We start from the raw sequence: 22,091 nt of genomic DNA, 5'->3' as shown, positions 1-22,091 counted from the left end.
ATGCAGCCAGAAAATCAGGCCCTATCCAGTTAATTATGGTCCTTCCATCTGTCAGATTATTCTACGGATGCTAAAAATGATCGTTAAAAGGGCTGTGTGGTGACATGGACAGAACAGTGATGCGGTCATGTCACCTGGGCCAGGGATTTAACATAGGTCTACCACCCCGCCCTCTCCGCTTGCTCCCTGGGTTCCCACGACACCGGCTCACTGCGCAGATACAAAAATTATTCAATTTGAGTTCAAGTTTCTGGCACATAGTCAATCAATGCTTAGAAATCTCTGGAAGTGAATAAATGTTTCCATTGTGATTGTAACTAGGGAAAGACTGTGATGCATAAGATGCCGGAAGGAAAAACACCACAGTGATCATCGCCAAACTTTGGGAACTGATCCCCACTTACCTCTCCTGTCTCAACCCTCAGCCCTCACCACTGGGATTCCATGCTTCAGCCACACTGACTGACGGCGCAGATTTCTCAGTGTATCTATCACACTGTCTCCTCGCCTGTAGAGCTTTGTCACTCCTATTCCCTTTGTCTGGGAAGTCTTTCCTCTCCGTCCACCACCTCTGCCTGAATAATCCCCATGCATCCTTCAGCATCAGCTTAAAAGGCTGCCTTCCAGGAAGCCTCATGTGACCTCTAGTTAAATGCCCCCCCACCCCCCGCCAAGCACTCACCTGGAACAGCACAGCCCACACTGTGCTGTAGCCACCCGTTCCCTCAGCCCTCTCCACCCAACCCTGTGCCCACACACTAGGTCATTTAAAGAAAGAGATGTGTCTCACTCATTGTTCCCTCCACTGCAAGTCACGCCTGTATCCGTACATACGAAACAATCATACATGTTTTCTCCGAGTAATCAGGTAATAAAGAATCTTTACTGTTGTTAGTTTGGCCTTCAGAGGTCTTCAATATTTATTTTCATAAATATACGTTCTGTAGTAGGAAATAAATATAATTCTTGAATGTTTCCATTCTCCCGTTCCTTAAAATGAGTGTCTGGAATGGAAGAATGAAGGGCCGCTTCTAAGTGAAGTCCCTTTAGGCTTGTGTCAAATATTGCTCTTAGCGGCTCTCACTGAATCTCACAGCATTGGACAGAAACGGTCTTCAGTTATCAACAAACACCGGAATGGGGACAAGATACATTTATAAAAACGGAGAGGAAACTTTGGCATGGGTAGACCTTATTATGGAAAACATTTCCTATCCAAAAGGACTGTCCAGTGTTTGATGGAGATAAAAGTATTTAAACGAAAAGGCATCATTCTCTGAATGTACCCCGGAAAGAAGAGAGAAGGCACAAGGAGACACACACACAGTTTCATTGTTCACTGACGTCTGTTAGGTGAGCCCCAAGGAAAGCCGTTTAAATTCCCTATGAAGAAAACACTGCCAGTCCAACCAGAGCTGTGCCACGTAAGCCGTAACAAGAAGGGAAGAATGTTCATCTCACAGAAGACTGAGACTGTGTAAGTGATGAAGGGATCATTAAATATTTTAAACAGCAGGCTCGGTGGCACGGTTCCTTATGACAGTCCCCCAAGTCCCGTATCTCTCAACTTGTGTTGCCCTTTCCCCCCGCCCCAGGCGCTTTCCGCCCTCCCGCTTTTCACCCTCCTCGGGGTCTGGAGGGTGAAACTTGTGAAACCCTAACGGCATGGCAGAGACGGGATGATGATTGATTTGCACAGGGGAGTCTCAGGAATCTGCACGGAGCAGCAAAACACCTTCCTGTCTTCAGTATAAAGACAAATGGGCAGCCTCTTCCACTAGCCATTTCTAGTTACTTACCTGCCTAAAACCTCTCAAATCATGTGATTTCTTTAGAGTAGTTGTTATTCACAACAAAATCAAAAAAGAAGAAAACAATTTCTTAATTGTTTCCATTGCCTAAATGGCTCTAAAACTATTGGGTTCATTTTATAAAAATAACGTTGTAAGCACTTTATGAAGCCCTTCCCTAGATTCCAATTCTGTGTCCTGATAAATCCAATTTAGTTTTCATACTTCAATAACGAGATCAAAGAGGTAAGAGCTATTCCTAGAACATTCACCCACTGGTGTAATTGTTTAGCAGCGAGCAGAGCGCGCAGTCTCAGAAAAGCTACTGGCAATAAAATCAATTTAAACTGTGTGACGCCCGAGTCCGGGAATTTGAGAAGCCGTCACCTGCATATGCGAATTGTAACCCAGATTATGAGTGAATTGTAATTTTAAAATATTAGGCTCACGAGATTTCTAAAAATAGAAGTATATTGTACAAAGAATTCTCACATTTTCTCATCTTTGGCTCCAGATAGCTTTATCAAATGCGAAGTCTGATCTTGCTGACAGTTCAGAGAGGCAATCGGGTTGCCTTCCCCATCACTATCCCTTAATTCATAGTGTTTTATAAACTGTTTTACCAAAAATGAAACACAGGCCTGCCCAGGGAAAGGACTAACACAGCAGGCTGGAGGCCGCTGTCCTTAGAAGGGCCTGCTCGCAAGGCTGGCCCCTGACTGGCATCTGGGAGCGCAGCTTGCAGAAGCTGCCCTGTGCCCATGCGAAGAGTTCCGTACCTGACACGGGTGTTCAGCTGTGCCCGGGCCGTGCGTATACACAAACAATATGATGTACAGTGAACACCTGCTTTTCACTCGGAGACTTTCAGTAGGGGCTGTTAGGCAGAAAATGCCTACACGACCCCAATAAAAACCCCAAACTCAGTTTCAAATGGGCTCCCCTGAGCAGGAACACTGGCGACAGTAAGACGCGTTTTTCGCTGTTAGGGAGACACACTCTGGGGACCTTCCACAGAGACAGCTGAGTGGGAAGACTGCACGGGGGTGCCTCCAGGCGCCACCTGTGTCATCTCCCCTCACACTGGCTGTGTGTCCTTGCTGTCACTGCGACCTTCTTAGCCATAGTCTGACTCTGTGCTGACCCTGCCTGTCCTTCTAGTAAGTCACCAAATGTGCGGATGGTTTGGGGACCCCCCCAAACAAGGCTTAAAACAAAACATGAGCTCTTCCTGGGTAAATATTTTGTTTGTTAATTTTTCTAATGGGGAAAAGATTGCCGTCATTAAATCTGGCCTGCATTATAACCTGGTGCTGCGAATGTAAGGGGTTTCTATTAAGGAGACACGATTAACTTTTTGCAGGTTTGCTGCTATTTAGTTTACGGAAAAAAAGAGTAGCTTGGTGACCACAAGGACACACATGACCACAAGGACACACAGGGACACACTGCAGATTCAGACAGAGCCCAGATAATAAATTGCGCCTGGCCAGAGGCAACAACGTAACCCAGAGCAGACAGCTGGAACGTGTGCTAGCACCGGGGACTAAGGTTTTATTTCCCTAACTCCATCGTAAGACAATTATAATTTAATAGGAATCATCTCCACTAGTTTTTAAATATACATTTAAAAGACACAGGATACAATTATCACCGAGTAACTTTTATTACTGAAATGCCGGACATGACAAACATGATTAAAATAAGAATACAAAACTTTACTTTTTTTCTCCAGTGGTGAAGAAAAAAACTACAGAGCTTCCTGATAATTCTGAAAAAAGAAAACTCTGTTTTTCACTGTTTTAGAAATAAAACTAAGCCCAAGCTGGCCCCCAAATAAATATGCACCTGCTTAAATGACCTTTATTTTCTAACCACTCTGATGTGACAAATCCTAGAGAGGATCTAAACGTGGCTTATCCAAATACTTGATACATTTCCAGAGAGTATCGAGTATGTCCCCATAATTATGCAGGGAGAAAACCGGGGGTGGATTAATAAACCCCTGTCAGCTAAAAGTTCACACCACTCCTGCACAGAGTTCTGATTCACACAGCGGGTCTGATCTTCACCCACCAGCTAGAAAACTAGACACAACCTTGAACTCCAAATGGAGCCTGTGTATCTAAGAAACAAGAAAAGCCCTCTGAGGAGACAACAAACAAATAAACTACAGTTTGCAGAAGAGACATTAGGCCTTTTTCCTTTCAAAAAGAGAAGCTTTTTGAGAAGGTACAAACAGTGGAAGCCATGAGAGAAGCCAGCCCATTCTTTCAGAAGCTTTCTATTTTCAATAACTTAGCTCCTAGGACAACGGGGAAACCACAGCTGCCCAGCAGTCCCCAGGGGTGGGACTGCAGCACAGCAAGGCCACTGCCCCATTATTCCTGAGGCTAGAGACACACTGTTTTCCAATGACCCTACTGAAGTCAAATTTCTGGACTTGACGGAACAGAGGCTGGGTCTCACCCGTGCAGAGAAGCCCGTTCACAGCGGTGAACCGGCCACCGTGCTCAGTACCTCCTCTGCTCTAGCAGGATGTAGGAATGCAGGAAATGAAAACAATCTCCTAAAGGTTTTTCTACAGAACAATTAACATGTGATTGAACATTTAAATTCATAGATAAGGCTTTTGTGGAAGATGAGATTTTGAGAATTTTCTCACAGACTTATCCTGGAAAAGCAACCCTTTGCCTATGACTATTTGTTTAAAATAATAACTAATGCTGAGAAAGTAGAAAATGCCATCGTTGGTTTACCAGATGAGTCAGTGGATGGCCAATATAGTGACGGCCAGGACGTCGCCGATGCCCAGGAGAGAATTCAAACATAACAGGCCGTCAATCAATGTCTCTGGTCGAATGAAATTAGTATGTAAAGTAGTTAAAAAATAAAAATAAAAAAACTCTGAAGAACTAAATGAGTCAAATTACCAGACAAAACCCCAATATGCCGTTCCTCCCAAAGTGTCCAGGCAGCCCAGGATGGAAGATTCTGAGAGGAGCTGATGAGGACCAGCTCTGGCAACCCCACTTTTCTAAAACCACAAAACACACCACACACACAGAGCGAACAAGCAAAGCACGTAGTGTGTAAATTGCAAGTATAGTTACGGGTGTAATAACGTTCGAAATCCAAATAACCCAGAAAAATTGAGGACACGCAGTTGCCACAGGATTGAATCAAATCACTGTAGTACTTTTCATTTAACAGAGGGGAAAAATAGTTTTTACAAGGAAACAAGGAACGCCTCAAAATGTTTTACATATGTAATGCAATTAGACAAATAGATGTATGTACATAAATTCAGTAGAGTAAAAGACCTACTCTTTAGTATTTTCACCCAGTTTCTGTATTCTTGAGACCTAGTGACCAATGGCAATCACTTTCAACTCTTTTAGCTCTTTCTTTTAGTATTTAATTCATATTTTAACAAAGATTCTTAACTTGTTATTCCTTATCAGTTTCTAATGTCTACTGGCTTCCTGCTGTGGAAGATGAGAATTTAGCCCTCTTCCACACTTAGTTCCCTGCACGCCACCCGAAAATTCTCTCAATTCAACTATATCACAATTTTGGTTACAATAATAGTTAATATTTGCATTACATTATTTGTTTGTTTAAATATTATTATTCATAACTGAGCCCCACAGTATTTCTTTTCTTGTACAATCATTTGTTATTCCTAACATGAGTAATTACCTCAATTTTCCATTTGCTTGATTTCTTTCTTAGGCATCTAACTAATTTTCCCCACACTCTAGCACCGAGCTAGAAAACTCATCTCAACAAAGATGAACACATTAGATGATCTTTCTGATTTGTTGTTTGTTTCCTTACTTCCTGGCCTCTCTCTCCTCCAGTCTGACCTGGAAAGATTGTTCTCCAGCCCTGACACAGGTGATATCCAGGTGGCACCCAGAACTTCTCTTCATTTCCCATCAGGGATCCTCCTTCACTTTGCCCTACTTGCTGCATCATTTTTGGCTTATTCTCTCACCTTCATAGAGTACCTCCTCCAAGACTAACCAAGAAAGAGTGCATGGGAGGCCAATTTTTGGGACCTTTCATGTCTGTCTGGAAATAGCATTATTCTGCCCTTGCTTTTGATTGACAGTTTGACCAGGTACAAGATTCCAAACTGGAAATTATTTCCCCTCAGATTTGGAAGGTATAGTTCCATTTCTTCTAAATTCATTATTACAGTTGAGAAGTCAGACACCAGCCTGCTTCCTGAGTCTTTGTATGTGACCTACTTTTTTCTCTGTTAAAACTTTTAGGAAATTTTTATTTTATTCACAGACTTTATCAGATGTGTCTTGGAATTGGCCTTCTTTTCATTCATTGAGCTGGGAACTCAATGCACCCTTTCCATATGGAAATTGATATCTTTCATTTTTGCAAAACTATTCTATATCATTCTTCCATAATTTCTCCCCTGCAGTTTCTTTATTTTCTTTCTAAAACTCTTATTAATCAGATTTTGAACTTCCTAAACAGAGCTTATTTCCTCATGTTTGCTGTCTCTGTCTTTTCATCCTATTTTCAGGACAATGCCATCAACATTGCAATTCTTTGCCAAATTTTTAATTTCTGCTATTATACTTTTAATTTCCAAGCCCAGTTTCGTGAATGCAGTATCTTCTCTAATCTGTCAAAGGTGATCAGTTATAATTTTGGGAAGTTCTGTCCTCCCTGCTTTTCCCTCTGCTTCTTCTGAGTCTTCTGTCCCAATGATTTGTTCTGATCCCATTCATTCATGACCTTCAGAATGGTGGTGATCCTTGGCAGTGCAGTGTGAGACCTAAACCGCTGAACTTGCGTGGTACGAACGGGTGGGAGACCCAGCCATTTTATGGGAGATCTCCAAATGTCTTTTCTCCCCAGCCAGTCAGTTTCCCAGACAAGAATCTTCTAATCCTCTCATCCAGGGATAGAGGAATATAAACCTGGTTGTCAGAGTTCTGGATGCCCAAAAGGTGTCTTACCCATACTTTCATCTGTACCTTTTTTCCAAGTCCAAAGCCTCTCTGATCTGATTTCTCTAGAAAATGTATCTACGAGGGGTGTCTGTCCAGCCGCCTGGAGCAGGAGGGGTCTAACTAACGTCGCCAGTTTTCAGCGTCACCCTTTTACCTGTCTTCTAGCACAGCTGTGGTTCCAAGCACAGAGCCTTCACGTCCTGACCACGAATCCTTCGCTTCAGGCTGACTTCCCTCTCTGTGGACATGAGGCTTTCAATGTCCCACCTCATCTCCCATGTCCTTTGTCCATGTGGATTTACACCTTTTTATTTATTACCTGTCATTTTGGGTAGTCTCAGAAAGCGGAGATAAACAAGTGTGTTCAAACTTCCAGGTACAGCTGTACATGCAAAAATCTTTTATCATGAAAAAAAAATTCAGATTAGAAGTCTTAGAGAACTCTCTAGAATATCATCCCTATTGATTAACTAGCATTTGTTCATACCTTAGCAAAAGCATTATGTTCAATTTTTGAGCCTATAAATCATAATTTATAGATGACACAGGAAGAATTCAGATGGAATAAAAGAACATTAAATAGATGATTTGGAAACTGGCTAAAAAGAAAGTACTAAGCAAACATAATAGAGTATACTCTGAAGAGAAGGCTGAGGGATTTAGTAATGACCATCAAGTAAAAGAAGAATTATTACAGACACAGATGGTTGGCCCGATTTCTATGTTTCCATTTCAGATAGAATAAGAAAACGGACTTAAGACATAGCATAAGGAAAATGATCTGACAGTGAAGTATATTAAATAGTACTAGGAAAGAGTGTGGAATTTTCTTCTCTGCAATTATATTAAAAGTGAGAATAGTCCACTTCTTAGAGGTAAAATCCTGCACTGGATGACTTTTAAATTCCTTCCAGCTGTATGTTTCTTTTCTTTCCAATAGACCTGTTATGCAGAAAATAATCACTGCTATTCCCAGCTTGCTTCTTTCTTTCTCTTTTCTTCCTTCCTTCCTTCCTTTCTCTCTTTTTCTTTCCTTTCTTTTCTTTCTTTCTCTCTCTCCCTCTCTCTCTCTCTCTATCTCTCTCTCTCTCTTTCTTTCCTTCTTTATTTTTCCAAAGAGTAACATTATTTTCTAGGCTTTTAGACTAGTCTTTCATTTTTTTTTCATTCTTTTAGACTATTTCTAAAATAAGTTTGGTTTAATTCCAATATTCACACTTGCAAGTTCCAATAATTTTTTAGTGAAATTAAAGATCTACATGTTAAGAGCATGACTTACATTCAAAATATGGGTAGCACTTCAATATTGAAACAAAAATAGGCATCGCTCAAGTTTTAGGTTTTGCTTTATAATAAGTTACACTTTAAAAAAGTATTAGTTTCCTGGTATAAAACGACTCATGCAAATAAAGTCAAACTACAGCTAAATAGAATGTTTATGAGATCAGAAGGTAACGTATTTTTCCTTTCCATTCACCTTCAAGAATGCACTGACCAAGAGCAGGATGATGGCTGATAAGGGGCTACTAGGAGGGACAGAGGCAGCAGAGCATGTGCTGAGGACAGATGGAAGACACACCGTGAGGACATGCAAAGGCTCAACCGTGCAGGGTCCTGCCTCTATCACATCCTTGATATTTATGCTGTTGTTAAAGAAACCCAGGTTTGCCGTCTCTGCTTTTTGTACGGAAATCTGAGCCTGACCTCCTACCGCACACAAAAACTACTCCAGGTTGGCTGAAGACCCAGATGTGAGAGACAAAACAAAGCTTTTGGGAAAAAAATGATTCAAATTAACACCTTTGTGACCTCTGATTAGGAAAAGATCTCTTAAATAAGAAAGAAAAAGTGCTAACCACACATACTGATCAATTGGACCACAGTAAAATTTTAAAAATCTGTTTATTAAAAGATATCCAAAAGGAAGTAGAAAGGTAGGACACAGAATGGAAAATGATGTTTGTAACACATATAACTGATAGACAATTTAAATCTAAAACACATTTTGTAAAAAGTCCTGGAAATGATGAAATAACCCAACAGAAAAGAAGAAACCCAAATGTCCAACTGACATGTAAAAACGAGTTCATCAGTCATCAGCAAAAATGTAAATAAAAACAACAATAAGATGCCGCCCTGTGCCCACCAGAACGACAATGTTTTTAAACCTGACAATATGATGCATAAATTGGTGTAGCCCCTACAGAAAACTATTTGGCAATATGCAGTAAATTTGAAGAAATGTATGTTTTATGATAAGCAATTAAACTCCTCAACATATATTTAGCAGAACTATGAGTACACATTTATTAGGATAGCAGCATTGTTTACAATAGTGTAAAATGGGAAATAGCAGTATTATTTATGAGTGTATTAGTGTAAAACTGGAAACACGTATCCATGAGTAGTAGACTGGCTAAACAAATTATCCTATATTCATGTCATGGAATATTTTGCAGCAATTAAAAAATGAATGGAGAGCTTCCCCCCACCAGAGCTGTGCTGGGCCTGTAGGTCTGCGGCCAGCTGCGGACATGGGTCTTTCGTCTGCAGGATGGGGTTTGTGAAAGTTGTCAACGATAAGGCCTACTTCAAGAGATTCCAAGTGAAATTTAGAAGACGACAAGAGGGTAAAACTGATTACTATGCCCAGAAACACTTGGTAATCCTAGATAAAAATAAGTACAACACACCCAGACACAGGGTGATAGTTCAAGTAGCCAACAGAGGTGTCATTTGTCAGATTGACTATGCCCGTGGAGAAGGAGATACGACAGCCTGTGCAGCTTACGCTCACGAACTCCCTGAGCACGGTGAGAAGGTCGGGCTGACAAATTATGCTGCAGCACACTGTACTGGCCTGCTGCTGGCCCGCAGCTTCCCAACAGGTTTGGCATGGACAGGATCCGTGAAGGCCAAGTGCAGGTGACTGGAGATGAATACGATGTGGAAAGCACGGATGGTGAGCCTGGTGCCTTCACCGGCTATTTGGTTGCAGGGCTTGCCAGAACTACTACTGGAAACAGTGTTTGGGGCCCTGAAGGGAGCTGTGGATGGAGGCTTGTCTATCCCTCACAGCCAAACGATTCCTTGGTTATGATCCAGGAAGCAAGGAATTCAATGCAGAAGTGCATCGAAAGCACATCATGGGTCAGCACGTGGTAGAGTATATGCGCTACCTAATGGAAGAAGATGCAGATGCTTACAAGAAACAGTTCTCTCGATACATAAAGAACAATGTAACTCCAGTCATGACGGAGAATATGTATAAGAAAGCTCATGCTGCTATAGGAGAGAATCCAGTCTATAAGAAGCAGCCTAAGAAAAAAAGTAAAAAGAAGAGGTGGAATCATCCCCAAGTGGAAAGATCGGGCAGCTCAGAAGAAAGCAAGCTTCCCCAGAGGTCAGGAACAGGCTGCTGAGAGCTAATAAACCACAATTTTCTATGAAGATGCTTCAGATAAACACAATAAACTTACTGAACAGCAGCTAAAAAAATGAATGGAGAAATTTCAGAACCCAAAGTGGAAAAAAATTTTTTTGCAGTTTTCAAAAAAAAAAAAATGTACAGATCACTTGAAATTACATTAGTATAAGACTTATCAGCAACACTGGAGACCAAAAGGAAGTAATGTCTCTAAGATCTGAGAAAATCAGTTGACTAATTTATCAACTAAACAGGATCAATTTTGATAACTGGGAAGTCAGTGCCCATAACACGAGGGGAATGAGGAAAAGGAAAGAAGGAGCTAAAGGGAAGGGTACAGCTGCAAGATCCTCACTCGCTAAGTCAAGGACCAAGCGATCCCACCTAAAGGTGATTAAGCAAGATAGAAGACATAACTATATTACTTAAATTACTTCAGTAGAGAAACTAAAAATTGTGATACAACTATGCTGGGCAGAGAGGGGAGGCGAGACAGAAAAGTGTGGCAGGACACCAGTAGACATGCCCGCAATGACAAATGAGGATATAACAGCGTAAGTGTAGTGCTTACATACATAACAGTAACTATCAGAAGAAGCAGTGACAGGAGTTAAAAGTGGGCCTTTTGGCAAGAAGGAATGGGCGTGGGGTGGGGAGGCAAAGAAACCATTGTTTTTTTATTCTAAGCCATTCTGCACTATTTGACTTTGTAACCATGGGCATGAGTTACTTGGGTAAAAAAACATTTAAATGAAGCTTTCGTATAAAAGGTCTTGATAACTTGGTTATTGATCTGTTGTTGCAAGTGACGTTGTGAGTGACTGAGGAGTAGACGGTGGGGCCACCCATGAAGATGGCATTCAGACAGAAGGCCAGACCGTGGGCAAAGTGAAGAACCTGGCTGCGAAGCTGCAGCAGAGTTCGAGGCGCCTACGCCACACACAGAAAGCAATGACTCACTAGACTTGGAAGGGCAGATCAAAAGTGTAAGGGAAGGGTTTTGGGCCGGAGATGACAGTTTGACAGTCATCTGGCTACAGGCTAGGTAAAGCCAAGACTGTGAGTGAGACTCTCCAGGAAGAACATGTGGTGGGATTAAAGGAGAGGGCCCAGGATGAAACCCTAGAGAACGTCAATGTCAAATGGAGGGAGAAGCCTGCAAAAGAGAACCAGGAATGTTTGGTGTTCCGGAAGCCAAAGGGGTGCATTTTGAAGAAGGAGGGTAACGAACTACCAGATGCACTAGAGAGGCCCATCTGAAACAGCCCTAACTCCCAAACTTTTCAAGATTTCACATGCTTCCCATAAGTACTCTGACCTAAGTATTTGAAATCTGTCCAGTAGACTGAGGCATAATTCCCATGTATCTAATAAGGAACTAAAGCAAGACCTTGCACTGGCCCAGCTGGAAACATCTGTAAGCATTCAAATGCATCTCCGTAGTTAAGGTGCCGTTTAGTGCTCCAAACCATACACTTTCGGGCATCACTTGGCATGTTCCAGGTGATTGGAGCCCAGGGGAATTAAGAGATCCATTTCTACTTGTGTTTCCTTACATAATGAAATATATTGTCACCCTTATAGACTCTGCCTAAAAACATGGTATACCTGCTTTGTGGTAAATGTTCAACCTGGTATGTAAACTACTGAAAACACAGCTTTGTGCAAACACACCCACACCACACAGTCCTCCCCTTGGGAACACAGCCATGGGGGCGACTCACAGAAACTGAGGAAGTAAAACACTAATCTTCACTGTGCCTCTGGAGCCCCGTTTCTAAGACAGCCATCTGGAACCTGTGTATTTTTCCCTCAGAGATAAGAATGACAATAACACTGGAAGTTGTGCTGAGAAGCACGGGCAATATCCTGCGTTAACAAACTACAGGAAAAGGAGCATTTTATTAGTGGGTGAAATCCTGACTTAACCTGTGTTCTCTTTGTTTTGCGGGGTGCTGGGGCAGGCAGATAACAATCAGTATTCACAAATCCCATGGATCTGCCTTTGGCATCAATTCAGGGTCAAGTCCAGTGTCACTGCACCACAGCAAAGGAGACTGCTCTCCCACACTGCTGTCCTCCAGGCCATGTAATGAGCTGGCACTACTGGAAGTCTGCATTATTAGGACTGTTCTGCATGCAAGCTCTTATCTGCGGCAAGCAGGCACAAGCTAATAGATTCTCTCTTTTTTTCCCAGGATAATTTCTTTAGTGCCAATACACAGAGCCACAGTAGTCATATTAATGCACCATCTATCTTGAAGCAAATCTAACCTCAAAAAGACTCTGCAATTTTTAGGTCAATGCAGAGATTAAAGTAGAATATTATTAAGTTTCCAAATGTAAACTAAAATGGAACCAGGTGCAGACATTTATGTAAATCAGATACAAAGTCACTGACACCTGTAGGCAGATGTGCTGTAAACAAACATTACACCATATGCAAATGAGAAGGATCATCCGCCCAGCAAACAGTCTTAAACCTGAACTTGCACATGCTTCAGAGCAAAAGGACAAAATTAAATCCGGGAAAAGCATTCTAACATGGCCTAGTGAGGGGAAAGGGAATGGGCAAAACTGTTGAGGGTCCTGGGTATCCCTTACATCCCACATTCAATTCTTCTGCAAAGCTTGTTGCTCTACCTTTAAGATGGATCAAGACGTCATCAAGCTGTGACTCCCTCCCTCCTCCTAATTCCCCCTCTTTTCGGTCTCTCACTATAAAACGCCCACCTCCGTGTCTCTTCCATTCTTGTCTCTCTGCAGACTATTCTACAGCAGCCAGAAGGGACCTTTCAAAACTGAAGTCAGATTGTGCTACTTCCCTGCACGAGACTCTCCCATGTCTTCCCTGCACACTGGGGATAAATCCCAAAGTACCCCTGACTCTTGAACAACACGGGGGTTAAGAGAGGCCCACCTCCAAGCAGTTGAAAAATCACATATAACTTTTGACCCCCAAATAGCCTACTGTTGACTGGAAGTCTTACCCATAACACAGATGTCAAATAACACATATTTTGTATGTTATATGAGTTATGTTCTGTATTCTTAAAATAAAGTAAGCTATGAAAAGAAAATATTATTTAAAAAAATCAGAAAGAAGAGACAATATATTTGCAGTACTATACAAATTTCTTGAAAATCTTCATATAAATGGACCCACGCAGTTCAAACCATTTTTTAATTGATTTGAGAGAGACAGACAAAGAGACATCTGTTTGTTGTTCCACTTATTTATGCATTCAGTGATTGCTTCTTGTATGTGCCCTGACCAGGGATCAAACCTGCAACCTTGATGTATCAGGACGATGCTCTAACCAACTGAGCTACCTCACCGGGGCTCAAACCCCACTGTTAAAGGGTCCACTGTACTCACCATGGCCACGAGGTCCCTAGATGATCTGGCACCCGGCCTCCTCCCCTCCCCATGACCCACCACTCACCCCCTGGCTTACCTGCTTGAGCCACACTGACCCCCTTGCTGTTCTAGGAACACGCTAAGCATCTGCACTTTTGGTTTTCTTTTCCTAGAACATTCTTCCTCAAGATTATCACTCAGGTTTCGCTCACAGGTCTCTGCTTCAGTGAGACTTTTTGACCATCCTACCCAAAACAGCATCCCTTGTCACCTCCGTTCCTTCCCTTGCTTTGTCTCTCCTCCTGCCACTTTTCAACGCCTGTCATTTTATTACATAGCTCTTTGATTACTGCCCGCCTCTCCCACTTTGGAATATAAACCCCATGAGGGAAAAACTTCGCTTGTTTAGCCCTATTGCCCCACTATGTAGGACAAGTTCTCACAGTAACAGGTTCTTGGTAAATCGGGGTTGAAAAGAGGAATAAAGAAAGAAAGCAATTTAGTCTCAACTCTAATCATCCATACCTGTCTGATTTTAGGCAAATCACTGGTCTAATCTCTGGGATAAGAAAATTAGACTGCAGGGTTGCTAATGTCTCTTTACATTCTAAAACTCTCTTATTCCCTTATCAGCTTATCACCCCCACAGAAAGGGACGCTGTCATGTGACCAGCATATGGGGTGGGGCAAAGCAGGCGTACAGTTGAGAGTCTGTGCAACACAGCTTTTATTCTGGTAGTACGTAGTAATTGTTGTATCACTTTCCATATGAACAACTGTACACCTACTTTTGCCCCACCCTGTATATCAGGTTTGCTATAAATTATATTATAGCTCACATTCATCCAAACTACGTCTTAGCACACTTCAACTTTCCTTTTTTACGGATTCATGGTTCTTTAACAGATCCAATTTGTTCCAATTGTCAGTAGTATCATTTTTTACATAGACATACACTCAAATCCATAGCCGCTCCTGGCAGGTGGGAACCCTTTTCTCAGGCTGGCTCCTTGGCTCTCTGTTCTTCCCAACACTAGCTCAGAATTTTTTTTTGTAGTAAGTAGGAATCCAAGGGTCCCTATAGCTGAGCAAGTGATACCATCAGGGTTTCCAGGTGGTTTCTGAACACACTTGTAAAATAATATGTGAATGCAGAAAAAGAAATTCAAATGATCTGGAAAGTTAATTGACATCATTCAAAATTATGTCATATATTTTACATCATGTAGCTTTTATCTAGATTTTACTCTTTTAACTTACAACACTTGTCTTTTGCTTCCAAAAGTGAAAGCTGTTTATAGAATATACACTATTCAAGTACTGACTCAATACTCAAATTATTAGTGTCGTGAGTTAGCCAAGAGAAGAAAAATTCTTTCCATGCTGACATTTAATTTAGAAGTTGAAATGGAATAATGAACAAGTTTTAAATCTAATTATCTTTTAAAAATGTTTATCAAAGGATAAGTCCATGAAACAATTTATATAAAGGAATTTTTTCATTATCAGTCAAACTGAAACATTCTGAGCATGATTTGAAATTTTCCAAAGGAAACCGGTTTCCAAATACTTGACATTCCCTGAACTACACGTTGGGATAAATAGTTCTATTTCAATGCAACTGTGCCTTTCGCATGAAAAACATAATTTTTATTCCTCAAACCTCAGAAGGAAATGAAATATTTCAATGCTTTATTTTAACAATAAAGATGGTATGAGAAAGAAAAATCACAAACTAGTATCTCTCATGAACACAGATACAAACCCCCCCACTCAAAATTTTAGCAAACTGAACCCAGTCAGGTGTAAACTCTCAAGTTGACTTTTATCCCAGGTGCTAAGTTGGTTTCACATGCTGAGGTCAGGAATTTAATTTCTCATCTTAACAGTCTAATGCAGAAAAATCGTATAGTGCCAATAAATGCAGAAAATATGTAAAATAAAATGCAATATTCATGATTTAAAACGCTTAGAAAGGTCACGTCTTTCTTTCCTATAGCAATCATCATACATAATTCTTAAATGTAGAAGATTTCTCATTGCGATTAAAGGAGGAACAATGTCCCCCACCAGAACGTACAGTCAGCAGTAAGCTGCGGGCCTAATGAGTCTGGTAAGCATAAGCAAATATGCTTTAAAAAAGCACATTTGGTTAAAAGCATCGTTTAAAAAAGATTGGAAAAGAAGAAACAAAGATGTCATTATTCACAAGTGATATGGTTATGTGTGTAGAATATCAAAAGTATTTACAGATAAGCTGACAGGAGAATTTAGCAATGTAGGAAAGCAATTAGCAGTGTAGGAAAACTAAATTTCTATGTAACAGCAAACAGGAAATTAAATCCTAAAAAAGAACATTTAAAACAATATAAAAATATGTAAGACTTGTGGAAAAAAACAATAAAACATTATTAAGACATTTTAAAAGACAAATAGAGGAAGACTCTATATTGTAAAGATATTAGTTTTCTCCAAATTAGTTCACAGGTTCAATGCAATCCCACTCTAAATCCCAAAACTGTATCTGAGGGATCTAAAACTTAAACAAGTTGATTCTAAAATTTTATATGGAAATGTAAGGGGCCAAGACAGGTCAAGTCTCTCTTGAAGATCAAGAATGTCTTCTCAAATATCAAGACTTTTCAAAAAAACATTAAACCAATGTGGTTTAGGCACCAAATAGACCAACCAATAGAACAGACCGAAATGCTCAGAATCACATACCACTCATAATGGTATGTGATGCACCACAGAGGTAGAAAAGATAGTCTTTTCAATGAACATCTAGAGAGAATAAATTAATTTGGATCTTTACCACACACCACACATAAAAATTAATTTCAGATGAACTTCACACCTAAACGCGAGAGGTTAAATTTAATACAGAAAATGACTTATTGTAGAAAATGCATTACATTTATATATTAAATTTTATATAGAAAATACATTAAATACAGAATATAATATAGAAAATACTATATTATCATGAGCTTGGGGTAGAGAAGGATCTCTTAAACAAGACGCAGAAAGCACAACCCAGAAAAGCAATGACTTATAAATTTGACTACATCAAATTTAAAGTTGTCTGCTTGCCAAGAAACACCACACGAAGAGTCAGCACAGAGTGGGAGAGGCGATTAGCTGTGTGTACAGCTAAGAGAAGAGCAGGATCCAGAATGTACGAGGAATTCTGCAAACAATTCAAAGGAGGCAGACAACACAACACAAAACTGATCACTTCACGAAAGAGGAAATTCATATGACCGTAAACATACAAAAAAGTCATCGAACTGTAATTGAATGACAATAAAAAATTTTTTTCAAAAAAGTCGTCAACCTCACTAGGAACAGAGTGAAGCAAAGCAAACATACACAGAGCTGTGAATGCACACGCTCATTTAACAAAACAAACAAGCCAGCCAGCCGCAGACAATACTGAGTGTTGGCACGGTCCCAGGATCTCGGGCAGGACAGCAGAGATAGAGAGAGGCACCTCCACCGGCCCGAGACTCCTCTTCCAGGCTGACGGGGAAACTCATACTAGCGTGCACCGGAATGCAGGCATAAGAACAGTCACAGCTGCGTCGTTTGAATGTCCCAAATGTTAACAACTCTAAGAGGTAGACAAACTCGTCATGTTTTCATTCAAGGAAATACTATATGGTAGCAAAATTTAACAAACTATAGCTACATACAGCAAAAGAAATACAGCTTATAAAACTAATTAAAACAAAGAAGACAGGAAAGATTATAATCTGACTCCATTTCCATATAATCCCAAAACAAGCAAAACCAACTGATATTATTTAAAGAGTGATGAGACTTCTTTTAGAGCAATTCATTTATATATATATAAATATATATTATATATAAGTATATATTATATATAATATATATAATCACAATATATAATATAATATATATCATATAACATAAACCATATAACGATTATATAATATATAACATATACACATATTATAAATCATGTAATTATTATATATTACATATATTGTATACACATATATAATATAAATCATATAACCATTACATATATATATATAAAATCATAAAAATGACAGGAGTGGTTATCAGTGGGAGGGACAAAGACAGTCATTAGGCAAGGACCGTGGAAGGCCTAGGACAGGCCGGCAGTGTTCTGGGTCACACAGGTGTTTGCCTTCTAATTATTTATTAACCTATACCATTTCGGTCTATGGACTTTTTTGTACATCTATTATATTTTATGATGAAAACGAAAGAAAATATGTAAACTTTAGAGCTTGATTTGGGGCTATATTGGATAAATGTTCATTAGCATAAACAAGTACAATAAGATAGGAGAATGACAAGAAATAGACTGAAAATAAGAGTGGAGGCTAGTCCCTATTTATTAGGCCCTCTTAGCCCCACTGAGCCCTTCAATTGGAAGCCCTCCACGGTATCAGAGAGCCCCTAAAAACTTTCACATCCAAGTGCTGCTTTCATGCTGGAGCTCACTCTCCTCCATTGTGCTCTGGTCCGGTGATCAGACACATTGCCAGCCTTGTCTTCCTGCACAAGGGCCAAGGGAGAAGTGGAGGAGGGGCAGGGAGCCCCCCAAAGAGGACTCTATTGACCCCATTTGCCATGTTACTAGAAACTATCACAAATCCAAGAGCACAAAGTACATGCTGTGAAGCTATTTCTACGTGTAGTAAACCAATAGTGAGGAAGGCCAGTGGAAGCAACAGGGGCTGCAGCAAGAGGGGAAGCCAGCAGGGACCCAGGAGGCCAGAAGTCTGGAAGACATGAGCCCGAACAGGGCCCAGACGGGTCAGAGGGCACTCACTGCTGTCTCAGCAGGAGGCCCCCGTCTCCCCAATTTCTCAGTCCAGAGGCCTAGCGGCTCTTGGCCTTCCCTCCTCCTCCACCCCAAGGCCTAAGCTCCTGCCCACAGGGGACCACGCTGAGGCCTCCAGGACACGTGAGGGCTGTGGAGTGGACAGCTGCTGGGGCCCCCCATCTGCGCACTGCCATCCCACCACAGCCCCAGTCTTCCCAGGGCCCAGTTAGAAGCTGGGAGCCCCGTGAGCTGTGTTCAACTTTATAAAGGCCATTCCTGGTCACTTAAAGTATGTTTTCTTATTAGGCGGATTTGCTCACTTCACAAAAATTCTTTAGGCTGACATACACCAAAACAAAATATTTTGAAGCTCTGTTTTATACAGCAATGACTTACGAACCAAAAAAAAAAGCAATATCATGTTCAGCATACAGAAGCAACAAGCAAGTCACAGATGATCACTTTTCACTACTCCCAGGCTATGAAAGCCTGTCCCCCACCCTCCACATCCATCACCCAAACTGCCTGGTCCAACCGTCTCCATCATCTCCCTTAACTTATCTGCTCTTGGCTTGTCCCCCAGCCACTGACCACTTCAGGTCCTCATTCGTGGGCTCTCCCATAACTTTCACAGGAGCCTCTGAAGTGCTCTCCCTACCTCCGTTCATTTCTTTAATCCACCCTTCAGGGCCACTGGACCAAGCCCCCTAACCACAACCTGCTCAGACCCCTCTAAGCCTCAGACATACTCACCGACTCCCAAGGGCTCATAGGGACTGTTAAGCTGCCTTGCATAACTAACACTCAAAGGCCTCCAACCTACCGTCCCAGCCTCAGCTGGCTACACCGCTCTCCACACCAGCTCCTCTCCCCACCTCCAAGCCTGACAGGAGTGACTCTACCAGCCTACTCACTATACTTCAAATCACATTTCTCCCACTGAGAATTTCCCTGTCCTGATTTGATCCTTCTGTGTTCTGGGCACCCACAAGACCTTGCTTTAACTTCAGGTGAAGTACTTGTTTCCCTTGACATGTCCACAGCCAAACTCGTACTTCTCTGTAAACTTGCTCCTCCTTGGGCTTCCCCATCTCAGTACATGGAGCTCCCCTCCACCGGTCACTCAGACTAAAGAGCTAGGACTCGTCCATAGTGCATTTCTTTCTCTCCCCTCATGTGCAGCTCCCATCTGAAAATATAAGATTAAAATTCTTGATTTCCTCAGGATTGAAGGGATAATGTAAAAAAGGATGATGACGGCTACCCCTCGAAGATGCTGCTAAAACAGCCCTTGAGGAATATTTAATGCTAACCCTCACTCCAGGGAAGGGAACGAACACAGAGACTCCCAAGGGCAAGGCCCTCACCGGGAGCGAGCCGGGAAGACATGGGGTGACATCTTGATTCTGGCCCAGAGCCCTTTGCACAGCGATGTACTGCTGTGCAGGGCACTGGAAGAATGAAGATGACATTCCCAACTCAAACCTATTCTGCTTTCTTTCTCCAGGACCAGGGGTGAGTTTTCTCTGATCCCATGCAAACACCTGGTCACCTTTAGGGCTTATGGCAAAGTGTGAGGTTGGGATACAGGTTGTTTTAACTGAGAAGACTCAAGCCTAGGCTTGATGGAAGAGAAAAAATGACAAAACAAAAACCCATAATGTACTATGATGATAATGAGCCAGTCCTTGCTCAGAACCAGATTTCTACCAGTGCAAGAAAAGAAGCCTTAGGCCACTGTAAACATCAATTCTTCCAGCATCAGTTAGCCAAGAGAGTGAAAGGATCTGCTTGGAACCCATCCCAGGTATTAACAACCAACCTAAAAGACTCACATCTTAAGGAGTATAAGCCAAGGTGGCCATCTTCCCATGAAAGAGACAGTGTGATGGACAAAGGCAAAGCGTGTGATAAAGTTTATCATCTGATCAGGATAAAATCCCTTAACATCTGGGACTAGGAGGCAACTTTTTTAATCTGATGAAGATTATTTACATGAAACCCACAACAGGCATCATGCTTATTGATGAAATGTTAAAAATTTTCCCTTCAAAAGACATATGCATTGATATGTTTATTGCAGCATTATTTACAATAGCCAAGATATGAAAGCAACCTGAGTAGCCATCAATAGCTGAATGGATAAAGAAGTGGGGGAGATGATATAGATATAGATAGAAAGATATAATGGAATATTACTCGGCCGTGAAAAAGAATAAACTCTTGCTGCAACAACACGGATGGATCTAGAGGGTATTGTACTGAGTGAAATAAGTCAGACAGAAAAAGACAAATGCTATATGAAATCAACTGTATTTAAATGTATCAGCATGAAGAGTTAGGAAATAAAATATTTTTAAAAGATACCATTGACAATATCATCAAAAATATAAAGTATCTAGAAATGGATTTAACAAAAGATGTGCAAAACTTATATTAGGAAAATTATACAACTTTACTGAGTTTTCTAAAAGCAACTTGGGTGTGTGCATAGGTTTTAGCTGCAACCAATGAAAGAAAAATAAACTGAACATAATCAGTAGCGTATCTTCTCAAACACTGGTTTCTGAAATATAGCGGCCTCTGGATGTGCTGTGTAGGAATTCTGATCAGGCAGGTGTGACGTGTGTTTGATGGGGGGCCAGAATTCTTATCATCAGTCCATATTGTAATTAAACAATGAAGAAACATTTGAATTTCCACATTAAATATTATAGTAACTGTAAAAAAAGACGACTTTGTAAGTCCTTTAATTTTACAATTAGTATAAAGAAAAGTTCATTGGAATATAAGATATAAAGTGGCATTTTATGGATATATAAAAAACTTGAACACATCCAAGATTCTACTCAGCAAATCCATTTAGAATAAGTGGCCCTAAACAATGGATATATATCCAGGCCAATTCGTCCTTGCATGGGAATTATTGGAAACTTCTGCCTTATTTTTTAGTCATCCTTTATGAGATCTGTCTTTGAATACAGGTGGAATGAACAGCTTCCCTTAATGTGGTATTTATAAAGTAGACCTCAAAATTCTCCATTAGCCTAAAAACATAAAAATTCCAAGCATCAATGGTTAATTCTTTTGAGCTAAGACACTAAGTCTCCTGAAATCCATTTTTAAAAGAAAAATACTTCTTGGAGGAGGTAACATAAGTGAGTCACTATCCAATTTTAATAGCAAACCTAATTTACTCAGAAGCAAGATTCTGGGGAATCAGGTCTGACAATGTAGAAGGAAAAAGCAGAGCATTTTAGGGGCAGATCTGGAATACCTAGTGCTTCCCTTAGGCAGCGGGGTTGGCACAGGCAGTATCCTGGAGAGCACAAAGTTCATGACATTGCAGTGCTCACGGACGAGTGGAAAGATGCTAGAGACAAGCATAATGTCCTTGACCATTGAGCTGAAGAAGCAACCCTGCTGTCGAGACGTGTTTCAGAGACTGTTGATCACGGCACTCGATCGTTCCTGACTGCTCTGCTGATGGCCTGCGCTCTGCAGCGCCCTGGTGGGAGACGCAGAACCAGGAAAGCAGGGCTTGTGTTCTATTCTCTCATGGGTGCCACAGCACAGGGAAGCACTCTGAACCCAGTAGGTACTCAATAATACCACCTGATGAATTTAAATTTCATTTAAAAGCAAGAAACTGGGTTCTGGGGGTATAAAATTTGTACTTTTAAATTAGAGCTAGCATTTTTAACGTTAA

General features: G+C 41.0%; 1 protein-coding gene and 1 pseudogene across 8 annotated transcripts in view; one reads left to right on the top strand and one right to left on the bottom strand.

Annotated features, from left to right (window-relative positions):
• The window catches only part of CSGALNACT1 (chondroitin sulfate N-acetylgalactosaminyltransferase 1), a 305,085-nt gene that overhangs the window by 106,037 nt on the left and 176,957 nt on the right, over positions 1-22,091 (bottom strand). The gene's annotated exons all lie outside the window — the stretch shown is intronic.
• LOC112321540 (large ribosomal subunit protein uL18-like) lies at positions 9,327-10,201 on the top strand (annotated as a pseudogene).

Source organism: Desmodus rotundus, chromosome 13 (assembly GCF_022682495.2).
Source record: "Desmodus rotundus isolate HL8 chromosome 13, HLdesRot8A.1, whole genome shotgun sequence".
NCBI classification, from domain to species: Eukaryota; Metazoa; Chordata; class Mammalia; order Chiroptera; family Phyllostomidae; genus Desmodus; species Desmodus rotundus.
The sequence above is the reverse complement of the archived record's forward strand: the minus strand, read 5'-3'. Positions and strand labels throughout refer to the sequence as shown.